The 18,139-nt window shown below is 40.9% G+C and overlaps 1 protein-coding gene across 2 annotated transcripts in view; it reads right to left on the reverse strand.

Annotated features, from left to right (window-relative positions):
* LOC148356256 (uncharacterized) overlaps nt 1–18,139 on the reverse strand; it is a 144,619-nt gene that overhangs the window by 41,622 nt on the left and 84,858 nt on the right. Inside the window, exon 1 of one of the 2 annotated variants that reach the window (XR_015851981.1) lies at nt 8,178–8,253. The exons of the other annotated variant lie outside the window; for it this stretch is intronic. The gene's annotated coding sequence lies outside the window, so the exon portion shown is untranslated. Of the gene's footprint in view, nt 1–8,177; nt 8,254–18,139 lie in introns of those variants that run through there. 2 annotated transcript variants of the gene reach the window in all.

Consider the following 18,139-nt stretch of genomic DNA (forward strand, 5'->3'; position numbering starts at 1 on the left):
TGGAATGCCTCCGATGATGGTCCGACCTGGCAGACTCAACAGTATCGTGAGGGTCTATTGGGAACGTCGAACGAATATCCCTTCAGAAAGAGTTTAAATTCCCATCTCTGGCAGAACTTGGCCCCTTGCCGAAGGAGGCGGCGGACATTGAGTCAAGAGTGGTCCATGTTCTGTGTCTCCATTGTCAGAGCATTGGATTGGATCTGCTGCTGTCAGGTTGTGACCCTCTGACCGATGGTGGACACTAGTGGTTAGAGATTCTGTCAAGCTAAGGAAGTAGTCTTATCGGCATCTTGGAGGGGGGAACGAGTGCACCTTTAACACTGTGTATAAAGGAAATGCTGAACTCAACCCGGGATGTTGGAAAACGGTGTACGGAATACTTTGAAGACCTCCTCAATTCCACCAAAACGTCTTCCTGTGAAGAGACAGACTGGGGACTCCAAGGTGGACTCTCCAATCTCTTGGGTTGAAGTCACTGAAGTAGTTAAAAAGCTCTCTAGCAGCATGTCTCCCTGGAGTTCATTAGGGCTCTGGATGTTATGGGTGTATCATGGTTGACAGGTTCTGGAAACTTGACGTGAGACGTCGGCACAAGCAGCGTTTATGACATGTATGTAGGTGGCACTGACAACATAGGCGTCATGCTGACTTGAAAGTGAAGAGAAATACACGTTTTCGCATCAAAGACGAATTCCATGGAACTTCCTCCAGCGCACATTTAGCCTGCAGTCAAAGTGTCTTGGACTTTGAGTTAGCACCTGAGAAAACGCCGGTTATGCATCAGTGCGACGCTCAAATGAGGCCTCATCGCATCTGAAGTATCATTTTGCGGTAAAAGGCACACACATGAGAGGAAGAGCGGAGGCTGAGCAAAGTTTTGAAGCATTGTTCCCCTTTCGCTACCCCAGTGCTAATGGGGTGGGTTTAGCAAACGCGGCTCTGTAGTGCCGTTTGTAGGCCTCTGTGTATTCACCGCGACCCACGCGGTGGGTCTACCTTCGGGGCACCCGGGGCCACTTTGTAGTGAGAACATGCCTGCCGAAGTCGGGAGCAAAACAAGAGAATCAAGGCGAAGGCAAAACAGTCGTCAAGCCTGTCAGGCACATTAGAGCAACATGGACGCAATTGGTTGGGGGTGTTGACACTGGTGAAGGAGCTTGTTATCCAAACTTAGAGGAAGTACCACACAAACACACACGTACACACTTTCCCACTCTCTAATGATGTTCCCAGAGACTTCTGTTCGCACACCCTGGAAGGAGCACATTTCAGTTGAAGTTGATTTAAATAGATTTTAATGAAGTTGCACGCAAAGGTAGCCTCTGTTCATAATCAGGAGATGCAGGGAGCAGCCGAGAGAGTTCTAACAAGGGCAAAGGCCGGGAAATATAGTGTTTCCGTTCCCCCCACTCTCCCTCTGTACTGCCACAGGCTATTATGATAAATATTAAATTTAAGATTATCTAAGTTTTCTTTCCTTTTTTTTATACACCAATTAATTTGTCAGGCCATCAGCAGCAGGGTGGGATTAGTATTCAGGATGTGTCTCATTAATCTGCATTAATTCCGAGCAGATGCGACATCTGGGCTGGCCGCGACCTCAACCGACAATTCCCACCGAGTCGCATTCGTCTGGGGGTGGCATGAATATCAATTGTTAGGGTGCCGTTGACATCACTAATAAATAAACAAAGTTCATTTGCTGTTAAGGCACCAACAATAGCGTGGAATTTGGTCAATAGGAGTATGAGCAGAGGTGGGTAGAGTAGCCAAAAATGTACTGTTACTTCAGAATAGTATTACTCAGGTAAAAGTAAAACGTAATCATCCACATAATTACTTGAGTAAAGGTTAAAAAAAGTACTTGGTGATAAAACTATTCGAATAACAAGTAACTGTAGCAACGTCTTATTTATTGATTTGTTTTTAAAACAACCATTCAATCGGACTATTAAATCATCAAAGTCTATCCAATCAACAATACATTTCATTGAATTTAAAAATAGTACGGGCAGCACGGCGATGCAGTGGTTAGCGCGTGTGAGACACAGTTCTGGGGTCATGAGATCGAACCTCCTGTGTGGAGTTTGCATGTTCTCCCCGTGCTCGCGTGGGTTTCCTCCGGTCACTCCGGTTTCCTCCCACATTCCAAAAACATGTTATATATATATATATATATATATATATATATATATATATATATATATACCACAGCCATATCCCCCTAGTGAGAGGTGGCTAGAGTCCTTTCTGACTCTTTTTGGGTGATTGATTCAGAGGAGGGGATTCCCAGCCCCCTCGCTCAACCCAACTGAGGTGTTGGGAGTCATTAGGTGGCCAAACCCCCCAATTCCAACCCCTAATGCTGAACGCCAAGCAGGTAGGCAACGGGTACTAATGTTTAAGTCTTAGGTATGACTCGGCCGAGGCTTGAACCACAACCTCCTAGTCTCGGAGCGGGCGCCTAACCCCCATGGCCACCGAGCTGGTATGTCAGGTTAATTGGCATGTCCAAATTGTCCCTTGGTGTGAATGAGCGAGTGAGTTGTCTGTCTCTGTGTGCCCTGCAACTGGCTGGCAACCAGTTCAGGGTGTCCCCTGTCCACTGCCCAAAGATAGCTGGGATGGGCTCCACCACCCCCGTGACCCTACTGAGTATAACGAATGGATAGATTTAAGCTACCTAGTCACGGGTTCAATGTAGCATAACGTAGCAGAGTAAGAGTACAGTTTCTTCTTCACTACTCAAGTAAAAAGTAGTGATTTAAAAAAAACTCCCATAAGTACAGAATGTCCCAAAACGTACTCAAGTAAATGTAACTCGTTACTACCCACCTCTAAGTACGACGCTCGTCTCATCTACCTTTCATGCTCCACCTATTATTATCGTGACCCACTCCTCCTCATCGCAACCCCCCTCGCCTCCCGTTTTGAAATCCACTGTGGCTATTCTTCATACCTGATCCGCTGACAGGCCTTTCAAGTCTTATTCCTGTTTTGGCATGTTCGAAGCAAGGGATAATTGGATGGCTGCCTTTGCTGCCTCTTCTCAATAAACAGTCGGCATATCAATATATTCACATGTCTCCTTTTCTAATGTAGCTTTTAAAAAAGCGGTTGCACTTATTAACTCTACCCGTCGCACTCTGCGGGCGAGTAAACAAACACAGGGAGGGACATCGGATGAATATACATACTCTTTGCACTCGGGGTGAATTCAAATTTAACTGTGATGATGCCCCGTGCTAACATGAGGGAACAAAATGGTCTTTTATCAACAAGCCTTGGGGCGCACTCTGCAATTGTATACTGGAACCGTGCCGGGTCGAATGTAGATTTCTTTTGATCATTACGTTTATTTCGATTGCGCATGATGGGACTTATGAATAACTGGAGCGATGAGAACATGATGGCATTAATCGCAAGCAGGGTTGGGTAGGGTTACTTTAACTGGATTAGTTTCAATTACTTTTGGATTACTCCAATACCAAATATGCTACTAAAATACAGAAGAAACTAAATATGAATAAAATGACTAAATTTTGTGCAGGCTTGGGGAGTAACGGAATACATGGAATGGCAAAAATGATGTTTGGATTGATTTTCATTTTGTTTTTGTCGCATTTTATGTTAGTTTTGCCGGAGATCAAAGAGATCAAAGCCAGGAGAGAAAGCTTACCACGTGTTGTGAGTCAAAATTTTATTCATATTTAGTTTCTTTTGTCTTTTATTAGAATATTTGGTATTGGAGTAATCCAAAAGTAATTGAAAGTAATCCAGTTAAAGTAACCCTACCCAACCCTGGTCGCATTTTATGTCAGTTTTGCCGGAGATCAAAGCCAGGAGAAAGCTTACCACGTGTTGTGAGTCATAATTTTATTCATATTTAGTTTATTTTGTCTTTTATTAGCATATTTGGTATTGGAGTAATCCAAAAGTCATTGAAAGTAATCCAGTTAAAGTAACCCTACCCAACCCTGTTTATTTTCATTTTGTTTCTGTCGCATTTTATGTTAGTTTTGCCGGAGATCAAAGAGATCAAAGCCAGGAGAGAAAGCTCACCACGTGTTGTGAGTCATCATTTTATTCATATTTAGTTTATTTTGTCTTTTATTAGCATATTTGGTATTGGAGTAATCCAAAAGTCATTGAAAGTAATCCAGTTAAAGTAACCCTACCCAACCCTGTTTATTTTAATTTTGTTTCTGTCGCATTTCATGTTAGTTTTGCCGCAGATCAAAGAGATCAAAGCCAGGAGAGAAGGCTCACCACGTGTTGTGAGTCATCATTTTATTCATATTTAGTTTCTTTTGTCTTTTATTAGCATATTTGGTATTGGAGTAATCCAAAAGTAATTGAAAGTAATCCAGTTAAAGTAACCCTACCCAACCCTGATCGCAAGGTATGAAGGAAACAAGAGGTCCCAGTGCTGGTAAATGATCCAAAAAGGGAAGTCGATAAAAAAAAATGTTAACATTATCACATTTGTGTACTATGAATTTAAAAATGTACTTTTTTTGATTCATTGCGGGGAGGCCACTTTGTGTCTTTGTGTCAAATGAAGGGAAGTGACAAATCACTGCAATCTGCAGAGACCGGAACAAAAGAAAACATTCCAAAAGTACAGGTGTTTTTACGACAGCCTTCTCTCAGAGTTTGCCCTCAAACACTGAAGTCAGGTTTTAAAACGTGTATATTTGACTTTACGTAAGATAAAACAGTGTATAAAATAGTATATAACTTCATTGGTCATATGACATTTTATTTTTCTCCCCAGAACTGATTTTCGATCTTGTAGGTAGAGATGCGGGAAAGCAAACGGAAGTGGAAAATGGAGGAAGAAAACGAGCAACGAGATGTAAGGCTGGCGCTCATGAATTCATCCAGCAGGCTTTTCCGTGAGAATTTTAGCCCACCCTATATCCGACATGGCGACTTTATATAAAAAAAGGAAAGTCAACTGTGAGGGCCGCTTTTTTCTGAAGTGAAAGCTGTGCTTGAAATGCACCCTTAACCCCAAAAAACGAGTATTTTTAACTGTTGTTTAGTAAACAATGGCAAAAGCAAGAAACAGAAAATAGAAAACAGAAAATTTGTGATGATATGTATTATGCTTAAATAGCTTAAGTAGCAAAAAGTTGACTGGCACCTGCAATTCCGTCTGGCACCGAACGAGTTAAAACCATACAATGCATGTCTAAATAAAATGTTAAGATATTTTTATCATCTTATATATTCAAGTCAATTGTACTACCTCCTTTGCAGTATCTATTTCCTCTCCCAAAAAATACACACACACATTATTTTCCAGTGTCGCTGAAGAAATGGTGAGTGAAATATTCCTCATGTATTAATCTAAAGGAGTTTACCGGACAGTTATTGCCGAGCAAAACGCAGAGTGGCAGGGGAGAATATGGGAAAATCTAATCTTTCACTTAGCGGTAATAAATCTGTCTAACGCGCTGTCTCTCAATGGAATGTTTTTTAAATGGAGTACTTACTACTTGCCGTTGCTTTTAAACTACTAATTCAATAAGCGGGGGCAATAATGAAGATGTATGGGAAGTGCAGAACCATCTATCCAAATACGTCACAGTGTGTAATTCATACTTCAGTCTTCATTGTAGCGCGAGCCTTAACTCTACCCTAGTTTTCCCCCCCAGACTCTGTTCCACCTGGAGATTGCAGAGAAACAGCCGATCACTTGAATGAGTTCGAGGGACATTTTGTTGATGGTGCGGAATTGATCGCTGATCAATGGCCGCTTGAGGAAATTAGGCTAAGTGGCGTGCATCGCTTGCCTGCAGAAGAACTAAAGTTTTCTTTCTCCTAAATGGCAAGGCAAGTTTATTTGTATAGCACAATTCATACACAAGGCAATTCATAGTGCTTTACAAAAATGGCAGACAGTTTAAAAACACACAATAAAAGACATTGAACATTTAAAATGTGGTATTTAAAATGCAAATAAAACCACAGATAAAACATAATAAAATCAATGCAGTTACGGTGGAACCTCGGTTCTCGACCATAATCCGTTCCAGAACCCTGTTCGAAAACCGATTTGTTCGAGCACCGAAATATTTTTTCCCATTAAAAATCATGTAAATCGTTTTAATCCGTTCCAACACCCTGAATGTTTACCCTTAATGTTTAACGTAAACATAAAGCTAACTCAGGCTAATCGTACGTTTGCGCTATCGTAATCTTCCGTACGAAAGATTACGCTAACATGAACGTGTAAAAATAAAAAAATCAGGTCGTTTACAAGTCATTTAGCACCCGGGTCTCCACAACAAGTGGTGAGCGGTTCATTGGAAAGGGGGCTCCGTTCCAACACCCTGAATGTTTACCTCGAATGTTTAACGTAAACATAAAGCTAACCTAGGCTAATCGTACGTTCGCGTTATCCTAATCTTCCGTACGAAAGATTACGCTAACATGAACGTGTAAAAATAAAAAAATCACGTCGTTTACAAGTCATTTAGCACCCGGGTCTCCACAACAAGCTAAGGAAGGAAGAAAATGAAGGGTAAATTAAACTATAAATGTGTGTCTTTTATGTTATCAATTCAGATTTGCTGAGGGTGATGTGACCTTATATTCAACCCATAAGAACAATGTATGGTCTACCTGACCTTCTGCTGATAAAACCCAAGGTCCCAGACATATCCCGGTGTCTTCAATGATTGAATTTCTAGTTAAAATTTCCCCAAAATAGCAGAACTGCATCCGGCCATCTGTGCTTGAGTTTAAATGAGCTGCGTTGTGTGAAGGTCAACATTGTTCATTGTGTTTAAGCTCACGAATCAGCTGTCTTCAATTATTGATTTCCTAGTTAAGTTTCAAGTCATATCCTATTTTGCACTCTCACAACTGGAACTGCATAATAAGGCAGAACATAGGACACAGGCTGAATTCTGCCGGTGTCCTTCTTGCAAGAAGCTAAATAAGTATCACTCCGATCCAAACTCAGACTTCTGTCTTATTTAAAATATGGCCGGACCGAGCCAAAGTAATAGAGGTTTAGATCCCACAGAAAACCTAAATATACCAAATATATCCAATATTTGTAGATCAACCGTTCCTTATCATTTGGCTTGAAGTCATGATCGCAGCCTCAGTCAGCTCATTCATAATCCATGTGCATTTAAATAAACGCTTCTTCTTTCATCTTTTTGGGGGTTTGGGTTGGTGTTTGAACTCTTGTAGTCGAGTAGCTTTTTCTTTAACCATCATCTTGCTACACTAATAAAAAAATAAAAATACGTGAGCACTCCCCCAGCCCCTATTCCTCAAACCTAATGTGTTCCGCCCCGAACAGCTGATACAAGTAAGATCAAAGCAGATAGGCACAGTGGAAAATAAAACTTAGAACTTTTTTAACTCAGCTGGGCATTGTAAATACACACTTAAGCGAGAAAATATTTTGCATAAATATTTTATACTGACCTTTGTGGAAAATGTAATGTATGTCGTCCAACACCTGTCCATGCAACCTTATTTCTGACGCCATGCCCACTCCATCACGTGAAATCTTCATCACCTTGGGTTCACCCTTCGAGAGTGTTCACAGAAATAAAAAATATAAACCTGCGTCTGCTTTATTTGCCAAGAGTCTGTGGCTGTTTTCAAAAAATACAATATCAAGAGGCACTGGCAGACCAAACATGCTGACTACACAAAGCTAACTAGATGCTCTGAAAAGGTGAAGCAACTAGAAGCTGTTTTAATAACACAGCAGTGTCAAATGAAAATGCTACAAAGGCAAAAGTTTGGACCTCCCTGTTCTATTCTATCGGTGAACAACACATGAGATGTTGAATAGCTAAATTTGCACAACAGCTTTACGAGTTCGACCAATATGCTACTTGCCGCAATTACAATTCACAACTCCTTCTGTTATTACTGATCATTTCCATTTTGCGCTATATCTTCTCAAATTAAAACACACGCACTAATGTACCCAAGGGGGGTGAAGAGATCATCTATACCCTTGCAGAGAATCATCCACTCCAGCTAATGGTGAAGATAAGGACGCTGCTTTAATAAACCTCAAGTTTATCACAAGTGCATTGTTACTCAGGGGACCGACTGCTTTCCCCATCACTTTACGCAGCCTCTCACTGCCCTTAAAGCGACGATATTCGTAAATTATGCAAGGGGATACTTACTGGTTTACTGAGTGAATGTCTTTAATTGAAGTGAAGATGCTCGCTCTAATGTCCTCCCTCGGGGTTCCTTTGGCCTTCAAAAATACAACGTAGCCTGGCATTTGAACTCAGCATTGACAATGATCAAATTTTCATTCTTGGTTTATGTTGGTACTAGCAGATGCACTATAATTATCAACGAATCCCAAATTTGTTTTCTCCATTTATCCGCGATTGGTTTCTACATTTTGGAGTCCCAACTGTGGTCTTAAACATCCCGGCTATAGATGAATGAATGAATGAAAACTTTATTCTGATCGTTTTAAATTAACAACAGGACAAAAACAATGCCTCAACAACAAAAATATTGTCACCATAACATGTTCGAAAAGCTTATTTTCCCTACCCTTTCATCTTCCATATTAATTACATTTTATATATAGCTCCTCTTTTAAGTCTAAGTACAGCAAAATCTCACAGATATACATATTGCATAGGTCAGATATCAATAATTATAATAATAACAACAGTCACATATTTTATACACTAATCATTGTAGTACCCATCTATTAACATTATAATGCTAGTAGTAACTAAATATCATTGGGAAACCAATGATAATAACAACAATAGCAATAATAATAGTTAGGCTCGGTGGCCCTGGGGGTATGGCGCCCGCCCCGAGACTGGGAGGTTGTGGTTCAAGCCTCGGCTGAGTCATACCTAAGACATTGGTACCCGTTGCCTCCCTGCTTGGCGTTCAGCATTAGGGGTTAGAATTGGGGGGATTGGTCACTTAATGACTCCCAACACCTCAGTTGGGTTGAGCGAGGGGGCTGGGAATCCCCTCCTCTAAATCAATCTCCCAAAAAGAGTCAGAAATGACTCTAGCCATCTCCCACTAGGGGGATATGGCTGTGGCATATATTATATATATATGATGTAATAATAGTAACAATAACAACAAGGTTAACTATAGTTGTAAACGCAGTATTTCCAATCTCGAGTATCACTCATACCCCATTTTCTTCTTATCTGTATTCTGCCAGTAATGTTTTTATGTATTTATATTTGAACACATGAATAGATGGACATTGTTTGATCTTGTCTTGTAAATTGTTCCAAAGTTTGACTCCACACACAGACACACACATACTTTTCCTGGTGGTTCTCACCTTTGGGATTTTGAATTTACTACAGCCCCTTAAGTTATAATTTCCCTCTTTCTGTGTAAATAATTTTTGGATGTTTTCTGGCACTATGTTTTTGTTGATCTTTAATAGCAGTTGTGCAGAGGAAAATTTTACTAAATCATCGAATTTTAATAATTTGGACTGCAAGAATAAAATATGAGTATGATCCCGATATGCTACCCTGTGTATGCTTCTAATTGCACGTTTTGGGGGGATAAAAAGGGGCTGGAGTGAACTTTTGTAATTATTGCCCCAGACTTCTGCACCATATCTTAAGTATGGCAGAACGAGAGAACAATATAATAAATACAATGCAATATAGTTTAAAATGAATTCGGCTTTATGAATAATTTAAACGCTTTAAGATACCTTAGTTTGTATGTGTCTGATGTGTGTTTTCCAGCTTAATTTATTGTCTATTATGACCCCTAAAAAATTCTGATACAGTGTCTATTGCAACACCATCCATTTTTACCTCTAAATCTTGATTTTCCTTATGATTACCAAAGAATATTATTTTAATATGAATTAAATTTAAAGATAATTTATTTAGATCCATCCATACGTTTAGGTTAATTAATTCACGATAGATGGAGCTCTTTACCAAAAAAACAAGTATAGAAAAATGTTGTGCTACGAAGGTGGCAGCTGTGCCGGTCTCAAGTCATTTGCAGCGGAAATGGGATTAGCAAATTGAACGAGCACGAGGCTTAAAATGACTCCTAATTGGAGTATACGGGCGGAGGGAGAGTCATTGAGTCGAAATTAGGCAACGATGGTAGGTGGTAAAGTTTGTTATCGCCGGATATGTCACTTGCCACTTTCATTGTTGTGCTATACATCATGGAGGAACCTTTATGTATTTTATCCCACTGAATTAAAAACAGGGTTTGTCACCATTTTCATGGCCAAATTCAAGTACTTTTTAAGGAATTTCAAAGCTAATTTTCTAATTCCAGTGCCAATAAAACAATAAGTCTCACAGTCTTGTTCCACAGACACACTGAGAAGATCATTTCTTCCTCATGCCATGAGGCTCTTTAATTCCACCCGAGGGAGTAGAGACCCACATTAAACCCCACCCCCACATTTGCATATTACCCAAAATACTACCAAAGTACTCCGGAAATACACATTTATTACTGTGTATTTCCGGAGTACTATTTAAATACTTATATTGGGTATTTTTGTATTCTACAACTTTATTTTATTATTTTATTTTTCAACATGGGAGCACGGCGACGCAGTGGTTAGCACATGTGCGGCACAGTTCATGTCTTGGGAACCTCCTGCGTGGGTTCAAATCCAGCTCCAGACTTCCTGTGCGGAGTTTGTATGTTCTCCCCGTGCTTGCGTGGGTTTCCTCCGGGCACTCCGGTTTCCTCCCACATTACAAAAACATGCATTTCAAGTGAATTGGCCGGTCATAATTGTCCCTAGGTGTGAATGAGCAAGTGAGTTGTCTGTCCCCGTGTGCCCTGCGATTGGCTGGCAACCAGTTCAGGGTGTCCCCTGCCCACTGCCCGATGATTGCTGGGATGGGCTCCAGCACCCCCGCGACCCTACTGAGTATAAATGGTGTAGCTGATGAGATGAGATGAGATTTTTCAACACAAGGATACTGCTGCAAGTGTGAATTTCCCTACGGGGATGATTAAAGTATCTATCTATCATCTATCTATAAATCCGGTGTGAGTCATATATTTTGCAGAGCCACACATCTGCAACTTTTAATCTTGTGTGCATTTATCAAGACATAAGATTTTTAGTTTTTACTCATTTTTACCTCATTTTTTTTGCTCAGCCTTTAAGAGGTTTTAGTGTACCCATAGCAGCAAGATTGCGGACAATTATGTCTGCTCCCTGAAGGTGGGGATTTTTATTTTATTCATTTATTTACTTATTTTATTTAAATGTATGTTTATCCAACAGTTCATGTAATTTTTAGGATAATTTAAAAGTTTTTTACCGATAAATAGCTAAACTAGCTCAATATACACTGCGTCTTAAATAATCATTTTAAACTAAACTGTTGTTTAAATCTAGGCTTAAAACACACTTCTATTCTATAGCATATTATAGCAACATCCATTGCAGCCTGGTCATCCTGGAAGAGGGGTGACCTCATGTGCGTTCCCTTCTCAAGGTTTCTTTATTTTCCTCATGTTGAGCTTTTCCTTGCCCTCATGTAGGTTTTAGATCAGGGGATGGTGTCATAATAGTCAGTGGTTTGCAATAATCTGGTCTGTGCAGCCCTCTGAGACGCCTTGTAATCGAGGGCGTCACAAATAAACAGGACTTGACTCATGCTGAGGTTTTTGAGTTTTTCCTTGCCCTCATGTAGGTTTTAGATCAGGGGATTGTGTGATAATAGTCTGTAGTTTGCAATAGCCTGTGCAGACCTTTGAGAGTCCTTCTGATTAAGGGCGTCACAAATAAACATGTCCTGACTTATCTTGAGGTTTTTGAGTTTTTCCTTGCCCTCATGTAGGTTTTAGATCAGGGGATGGTGTGATAATAGTCTGTGGTTTGTAATAATCTGTGGTTTGTGCAGCCCCCTGAGAATCCTTGTAATTAAGGGCGTCACAAATACGCATGACTTGACTTTTGTTTCAACAGGTATCCATCTCAACCAGGGTTGTTACTGTTTAGAACAAGTTCATTCAAGACTTTTAAAGAAGATTTTTCAATGCCTTTTGAAATGGAAAAAAACAAAACAAATAAAACCACAATTGAAACAAACAAAACAAAACCCGCAAATATTTATATACAAAAAAATTGCCACTTAAAATGCTGTAAGAAAGCATTCAGCATCAACAAAACAGTAAAATCCCCGTATGAACTGTGTGTGTGTAAGAAATGCCTCCGCTTTGAAAGGTCCGACTGAAACCACATCACCGTTTGGAAAGTTTTTTGTTATTGTGGTCACTTAAATTGGTTAATTATCAAAAAAGACAATTCATAAATTTTACAAAACATTTTGAGTTCAAACAAATTTAAATCTTGTTAATGTTTTCATGTTTTTGACTTTTTTAAATTGGATTAAAAAGGCTTAAATGCCAATTGAGGAGCTATTTTTAGAACAATGAATGAATTACAATGCCCTATAAGATTTCAAGTGCGGGAACCCTGCCAACTCTAGTTAATTTAATGTTTAATAGACATATTTTGCGTATCTGCTTGACTATTAATCATTAGAGTGTAAATCAGGACAAACGTGGACTTCTTTCTTCAATATCACTCAATTGGCAAGCTCGTGAATCAAATGTCCATATTATCCTTTACAAACACCAACAATTAAGTATGGCAGTAAAGAAGCATTTTTAAAGTCTGGGCATTTTTTTTAGGATTAAAATTTATGAAACGGAAACAACAAGAGAAAAAAATCATTTTAAAAAGGTTTACCTGAGGTAATATTTTAACTTTCCATCCAAGCGCTTTTTTCAGATTTCGTTCCGTTTTTCCGGTTTCTATGACGTCACGCAACGTGATTGGTTATTTTAATATCCCCCCCTATTATCTTAGTTTCTCCTCATTATTTTTAACACAATTTTCCTTTTTTTGTTTCACAATCGAAGCAATTCATTGTTACGTTTATTTATTTTATGGGGTTAAAAATTGCGCTGGAGTAGAAGAACATTCAATTATTACGCTCCAAAATTAAGTGACAAGTGTGAATTTTAAAAATGGTTTTGACAATGTCTTTGCGTCATGTCATTCTGTCATTTATAATTATATTGACAGCAATTTAAACTTCTGCAAATTGGTGTTAAATCCGGAAACGTACACGTTTTTTGCAAGCGTGATTGACAGAGCTGCGACGTAAATGGAAGATATTTGGTCGTGATGTGTCGTCCGCAAACGTAGCGTCTCAATGAGCCTGTTATTTGAAGCGACCGACGGGAGCCGAATCACCACAACCAGGAGCCGGAAATTTCTCTGACCGTCTCTCTCTCTCTCTCTCTCTCTCTCTCTCTCTCTCTCTCTCTCTCTCTGTCTGTCTGTCTGTCTGTCTGTCTGTCTGTCTGTCTGTCTGTCTGTCTGTCTGTCTGTCTGTCTGTCTGTCTGTCTGTCTGTCTGTCTGTCTGTCTGTCTGTCTCTCTCTCTCTCTCTCTCTCTCTCTCTCTCAGCCTTTTACTCTCATGCTCTTACTCTTTATCCCCTTTCTCACTCTTTCACATTCTCTCACTCTATCTCTTTCCCTCTCTTCTTTTCTCCCTTTCTCTCGCTCTCTTTCTCTTGCTCTATCTCTCTCACTCCCAGCCTTTCTCTCTCACACTCTCACTCTTCATCTCTCTTTAACAGTCTCTCTCCATCTCTCTCTCTCCTCTCTCACTCTATTTCTTTTTCTTTCTTCTCACCCTTTCTCTCACTCTCTTTCTCTTGCCCTCTATGTATCTCTCTTTTATTCTCAGCCTTTCTCTCTCACTCTTTCCCAGTCTCTCTATCTATCTCTCTTCCCCCTCCCTCTCACTCTCCCTCTTTCACTCTCTTCTTCTCTCCCTTTCTCTCGCTCTCTATCCATCTCTCTTTCATTCTCAACCTTTCTCTCTCACGCTCTTACTCTTTATCCCTCTTTCTCACTCTGTCACGTTCTCTCACTCTATCTCTTTCTCTCTCTTCTTCTCGCCTTTTCTCTCGCTCTCTTTCTTTTGCTCTATCTCTCTTTCATTCCCAGCCTTTCTCTCTCACACTCTCACGCTTCATCTCTCTTTCACAGTATCTCTCCATCTCTCTCTCTTCTCTCTCTCTCACTCTCTTTTCTTCTGTCCCTTTTCTCTTCCCCTCTTTGTCTTGCTCTCTATCTCTCTCTGTTCTTCTATTCTCAGCCTTTCCCTCTCATGCTCTTACTCTTTATCCCTCTTTCTCACTCTTTCACGTTCTCTCACTCTCTCTCTATTTCTCTTTCTTCTCACCCTTTCTCTCTCTCTCTCTCTTTCTCTATCTATTTCTCTTTTATCCTCAGCCTTTCTCCCTCACACTCTCACTCGTCATCCCTCTTTCTCACTCTTTCACGGTCTCTCTCCCCCCTCTCTCTCTCACTGTCTCTCTTTCTCTCTCCTCTTCTCTCCCTTTCTCTTACTCTCTTTCACTTGCTCTCTATCCATCCCTTTTTTATTCTCAGCCTTTCTTTCTCACGCTCTTACTCTTTATTTCTCTTTCCCTAATGCCCCCAATAAGCAGGTCGGCGCCTTGCATGGCTGCATGGCCGGTATAGGTGTGCGAGTGTGTGTGTGAATGGGTAAGTGTGAAGCACATTGTAAAGCGCTTTGGGAGATCTTCATTTACCATTTACCATTTCACACTCTTTCATGTTGAATTATGTTCAATCGAATAAAAAAGTATGCCTGACAAATGGACTTTCCCCATTCGCTTCGATGGCGGTAGAAAATCACTTTCTGATGGAACTGAAACACACAGATTGAAGTCTTCTTGAGGAAAGAAAGGACGCTGGATTCGGTGCTAAAATAAATACTTTTTTTTTCTTTTCTGAGTAAAATGTAGCGTTACGTTTGGTTAATGGAGTCCGATAATTTGAATAATTTTGGTAAACGATACATTTTTGTGGTCGGCAGCACAGTGGTTAGCGCATGTGCGGCACAGTTCATGTCTTGGGAACCTCCTGCGTGGGTTCAAATACAGCTCCAGACTTCCAGTGCGGAGTTTGTATGTTCTCCCCGTGCTTGAGTGGGTTTTCTCCGGGCACTCCGATTCTCTCCCACATTCCAAAAACATGCATTTCAGGTGAATTGGCCGGTCCAGATTGTCCCTAGGTGTGAATGAACGAGTGAGTTGTCTGTCCCCGTGTGCCCTGCGATTGGCTGGTAACCAGTTCAGGGTGTCCCCTGCCCACTGCCCGATGATTGCTGGGATGGGCTCCAGCACCCCCGCGACCCTACTGAGGATAAGCGGTGTAGCTAATGAGAGATGAGAGAGATTTTTGTGGTCATTATATACCATATATATGCGTTTCAGTTGTTGCTGCAGTACATGTTTTATAGCCATTAAATATGTATTTAGGGTGGATTCATTCAGACGTAGCACCACCCAAGGCCTAGGTTTGAAATGCACGGCCTGCCATTATCCTATACATAGTAGAAAGTTGCAAAAAACACACAGCGCTGCTGATTGCATTGCGGCTTTTCTAGAAAGAACACGGTACTCTGCAGTTTATGGCTTGCTGTCAGAAAAGGGAGAATTTCAATAACCAGGGAGTAATTCAAGTGTGTATTAGTACGATAAAAGAGAGGAAAAAGAAAGAAAAAAAACCCTAAAAATCAAGTTACTTTAAATTTATTTCACGTTTTTGGTTGCTCGGCGCTCTATATCACAGGTGTCAAACAGGCGGCCCGCGGGCCAGATCAGGCCCGCTAAGGGATTGAAACCGGCTCGCGAGACAACACTCAGAGAAGCGCAAGAGAAAAACAAGCTGCAGGTTGAAATATGTCAACTTGATGTTGCCAAAGACAGGTGCCTCGAACAAAGAGACTGTACTTGTATTTCTTTTTCTTTCTCTCTCTCTCTCTCCCTCTTTTCCACCCCATTTCTCCCACTCTCTGTCTCCGTCTCTTTCACTCTCTGTGTCTCTCTTTTTCTCTTCCTTTGTTGCTCTTTGTCTCTTTCTCTCTCTGTCTTTTTAACTTCTTTTGCTCTAACTTCTTTTATTCTGTTTCTCTCTTTTCTCTTTCTCTCTTCCTACCCTTCGCGTTTTCTTTTCTCTTTTCTCTTCTTTCTGTTTTTCCAATTCTCTTTGGATTTCTTTCTTTCTCTCCCTTCTTTCCCTCTCTCTCACGACTTTTTATCTTTTGTTTCTCCCTCTCTCTTATTCTTTCTTTGTCCCACCCTCTCTCATTTTCCCTCCTTTTTACTCTTATTTCTTTATCCCTCTTTTTCTTTCTCTTTAATCTACTAGTCCGGCCCCCGACCGAATGTTTGTTCTATCGTGTGGCCCCCGAGTTCAAATGAGTTTGACACCCCTGCTCTGCATTACCTGTGGGTTCACCAGCCAGCAGAAACACTGACATCTAGTGTTAGCACAAGAATTGAATTGAATTTTCTTTATTTTCATTGATGTAAACGTGGAGAAACATTGTATGAAACGAGATTAGACATGGCGCTCCAGGGTCAATATGAAAATAAAGACTTTAAAGAAAAAAAAAAGATAAAAACTGTCAGGAGGAAGAGGCAAAATATTGCTGAATTAGTGCTTAGAGACCTGGCCTAAATTTTAATGATGGTGCAATAAAGGAATAGTGATATTCTGTGTACAGCGACCTTGGGTGCTCTGAGAGGCACTTTTAAATAAAATGTATTATCATTATAATTATTATGAATGAATGAAACGTATGAAACTTTATTTCGAACACGAGAAAGCAAAATAAAACAAAAGTCCAAAAACAAAAACAATGTTAGGGAATACGAAAAAGCTTATGTTTATTTAATCCCACTACTACGATTTACACTGCCTAAACCAATCAGAATGTGCTTACGTGCACGTGTTTTATTCTATCCTCCAATCAGAAATCTATAAAAGAGTTCAAGAAGGAGGCTCACACTTTAGTCTGTGGGATTATTTCATAGCAATCCAAGAACGCAATTTTGCCTAGTTTCGATGTGCTCGCTTTTCTTTAAAAAACAAATTTGATTGTAACTCAAAAGTCTCTTCACCTGGACATCGTTTTGGACCTGACAGTGGCCCATTAAGAAGGTTTCTTCATTCAGTATCAGGTATCGATCCCGTCTGTCCGGTATCCTTCTCGTGCAGTCAGTATCAGGTAACGATCCCGTCTGTTCCGTCCTGTCCGGTATCTGCTCAGGTATCCTGCATCTGGTATCGATTCTGTTTGACCTGTCCGGTTTTGATCCCGTCCGTCCCTGGCTTCCTGTTTTCCCGCGTTTGACTATTCTGTCTTACGTCTTCTGCCCAGCGATCGTCAAATCGCTGGCGTTTGTGTTACCGCGCATGAATGCCCCGTTTTGCCACGGTTGCCATGGGGCCCAATTGGCCCCGCCCATGTGGCCCCGCCCATGTGGCGCTAGCTGCAGCTCATTGACAGATTGGCTTTCCGTCTTTTTATGCTCAGTGCTCTAATTTTTCCTTTGTCAGTTTGTCAACAAACCTCTGCCCTGCAAGACGTGGGTTCTGACTCAGTCACTTTTTTACTGTTGGTATTTCCTGTCCGGTATTGTTTCCAATTATTTTGTCCTGTTTAATATCGGTTTCCAGTTTTGTTCCCATCTATTTTTGTCCTGTTTATCATTCTCTCCAGTTTTCGTTCCCGTCTAGTTTTTCCTGTTTATTTCGATTTCCTGTTTCATTATCAATCCTGTCAGTCCCATCCTGTCCGGTATCGACCCCATCCGTCCGATATCTGGGCAATCGGGCAATTGGAATCGATCTCGTCGGTCTCTGGCTTCCTGTCTTTCCGCGCCAGACCGCTGCCTAACGTGCATGACTCCCCATTTCCTGTAAAGTAAAAGGCTTGTGCGAGAAAGTCACGCGTTTGGGTCCTGATCCTGTTCCGGTTCTTGACACTCATCTCATCTCATCTCATCTCATCAGCTACACCGCTTATCCTCAGTAGGGTCGCGGGGGTGCTGGAAACCATCCCAGCAATCATCGGGCAGGGGACACCCTGAACTGGTTGCCAGCCAATCGCAGGGCACACGGGGACAGACAACTCACTCGCTCATTCACACCTAGGGACAATTTGGACCGGCCAATTCACCTGAAATGGGGGAGGAAACCGGAGTGCCCGGAGGAAACCCACGCAAGCACGGGGAGAACAT

The sequence above is a fragment of the Urocampus carinirostris genome, chromosome 11, assembly GCF_059441175.1.
Source record: "Urocampus carinirostris isolate Australia breed hairy pipefish chromosome 11, RoL_Ucar_1.0, whole genome shotgun sequence".
In the NCBI taxonomy this organism is placed as follows: Eukaryota; Metazoa; Chordata; class Actinopteri; order Syngnathiformes; family Syngnathidae; genus Urocampus; species Urocampus carinirostris.